Genomic DNA, 2,750 nt, shown 5'->3' with positions numbered 1-2,750 from the left:
TGACAGGAGTGCCGATCAAAAGCAACGTTCACAGTAGTGCAGGTCAAAAGTAACGTTCACAGTAGTGCAGATCAAAAGTAACGTTCACAGGAGGGCCGATCAAAAGTAACGTTCACAGTAGTGCAGGTCAAAAGCAACGTTCACAGGAGTGCACGTCAAAAATAACGTTCACAGAAGTGCACGTCAAAAGTAACGTTCACAGGAGTGCGGGTCAAAAGTAACGTTCACGAGAGTGCGGGTCAAAAGTAACGTTCACAAAAGTGCGGGTCAAGAGTAACGTTCACAGGAGTGCCGATCAAAAGTAACGTTCACAGGAGTGCCGATCAAAAGTAACGTTCACAGGAGTGCCGATCAAAAGTAACGTTCACAGGAGTGCAGTTAAAATTTTTATAATCCCCGTATAAAATGAAAGCCCGTGTTTTCTCATGTTGGTGTGGTTGATAAATGTGATGTTACATTTAACGTTCTTCGTGTTGATCCAAATGTTATTTATATACGTTATACATATAACATTTATATATGTTACATCTACAGTGTACCAAACTCATATCAGAAACTAAGTGTGAAATACGTTCTGGGAAGCCTTTGAATTCTCTCTCTTCCAGATCACACTTTGGAAATCTGGAAGTTTTAGTTAAAATCAAGAGAAGGTTCTACGCTACCTTGTGGTACCTTAACGATTACTTCATGGTAAGGTTATTTACCATCGTATGAAGAAGGTAATCTCCAAGTGATGAGTCGACTTTATAATTTCAACATATATATATATATATCAAACTTCACGCTATTATAGTGGGGGTCATCAGAATTCTAATAAGGTGAGTCTAATGTCCTGGAGGGGATAAATCACTGGTAACAGGATGAACATGCCAATCAAAGTGTTAGTGAAAGACTGTGATTTTTATGGTAAATCCGAAGTTTCATAGTCATGCATGTTGTTGTTGTTGTTGTTTTTCTTACATCTTGACAAAAAGTTCCCACCCACGAAAATACATTTTTGACAGACCATAAGTGGCTCTAATATTATAGTATTACGAAATGCTTAAAAGCCACTAAAAGTACAATGGCGCCAATTGGGGGGGGGGGGCATAGGCTCCAACCAAACCTAATTGATTTTTAGAATTGTAGAACGTCTAGTTAATGGGCTATGTTTATGGCTTATGGGGTACTGTTGTTATTAGTATACAAAAAGTATAAATTCGAAAGGTCATTGTTTTTCCCCCTCATAACCCCCTCTGGATCTTCCGTAGTTATTACAGTTGAATGTACGAACTCCGAAACGTTCTGCGTCATCAACAGTTCATGTTTTTCGTAGATATTAGGGTTCAGCTAGGTTAAACTTACAACCAGCATACACAAGTAAATCGTCTGCTAGGGTTAATATTCGGTTCAATTGTTCTACACGTGCATAGTGATCGTCAGATTACATCTATTTCGCTGCATACTCTGAAGCCTCTAAATAGCGTTAATAATATCATTCTGGAGCCTCATTGGCTGTGAGTTCAACAACCTCTCACTTCATTGGATGAGATTGAAATGTGGGCGTTTCTATTATTTTGAGAAATAATGTTTGTACGGTGTTATTACAGCAAGTAACAGGTAAAGATGCGTCTCTTAACACGTGACTGATTGTGCAACATTTGAAGTGTGTGTGTGTGTGTGTGTTGAATAATTTATATTTAAATTTAGAAAGCAGACATTTTTATGTGTGTTTGAGATCTGGCGTATTGATCTAGCTATTGTGAGTTTATCTCTGGTTAACTTAGCTGTATTAACAATATTATCTGTAATCTACGGACAATAAAATGGATTCGATTTAATGATGTACACTTTTTTTATGAGTACAGTGACATTTCTAAACGGTTTCTCTTTTATTAAAAAAACGGTAAAACTTCAGATCACTTCCAGAGTTTGATTGTTACAGACTGCCCATAGCCGTCGCCAAGTCTGATATTGATAAACCAGACAGAAGACAACCATTCAACAGCTCCTACATCCAGCTCTTGGACTACTCTACCCATAACCGTCACCAAGTCTGATATTGATAAACCAGACAGAAGACAGCCATTCAACAGCTCCTACATCCAGCTCTTGGACTACTCTACCCATAACCGTCACCAAGTCTGATATTGATAAACCAGACAGAAGACAGCCATTCAACATCTCCTACATCCAGCTCTTAGACTACTCTACCCATAACCGTCACCAAGTCTGATATTGATAAACCAGACAGAAGACAGCCATTACATAAACCACGTATCGTCTAAACAACGTAGCTACATGCTGTGACAAATCACTGTCGTCTAAACAACGTAACTACATGCTATGATTAATCACTGTCGTCTAAACAGTGTAACTACATGCTGTGACTAATCACTGTCGACTGAACAATGTAACTACATGCTATGATTAATCACTGTCGTCTAATCAATGTAACTACATTCTATGACTAATCACTGTCGTCTGAACAACGTAACTACATGCTAGGATTAATCACTGTCGTCTGATCAACGTAACTACATGCTATGACTAATCACTGTCGTCTAATCAACGTAACTACATGCTATGACTAATCACTGTCGTCTAATCAACGAAACTACATGCTATGACTAATCACTCGTCTAATCAATGAAACTACATGCTGTGACTAATCACTGACGTCTAATTAATGTAGCTACATGCTATGACTAATCACTGTCGTCTAATCAATGAAACTACATGCTGTGACTAATCACTGACGTCTAATTAAT

General features: G+C 38.2%; 1 protein-coding gene across 3 annotated transcripts in view; it reads left to right on the top strand.

Moving 5' to 3' along the window:
• The window catches only part of LOC106471680 (dopamine D2-like receptor), a 6,852-nt gene extending 5,787 nt beyond the window's left edge, over positions 1 to 1,065 (top strand). Inside the window, exons 3-4 of one of the 3 annotated variants that reach the window (XR_002613303.1) lie at positions 43 to 210; positions 379 to 395. The gene's annotated coding sequence lies outside the window, so the exon portion shown is untranslated. Of the gene's footprint in view, positions 1 to 42 lie in introns of all 3 variants that reach the window. The other 2 variants (XR_002613304.1, XR_002613302.1) reach the window with 2 other exon arrangements.
• Positions 1,066 to 2,750: the final 1,685 nt, after the last annotated feature.

This window comes from Limulus polyphemus, unplaced genomic scaffold (assembly GCF_000517525.1).
Source record: "Limulus polyphemus unplaced genomic scaffold, Limulus_polyphemus-2.1.2 Scaffold4783, whole genome shotgun sequence".
Lineage (NCBI taxonomy): Eukaryota > Metazoa > Arthropoda > Merostomata > Xiphosura > Limulidae > Limulus > Limulus polyphemus.
This window is presented reverse-complemented; position numbering and strand designations above follow the sequence as displayed.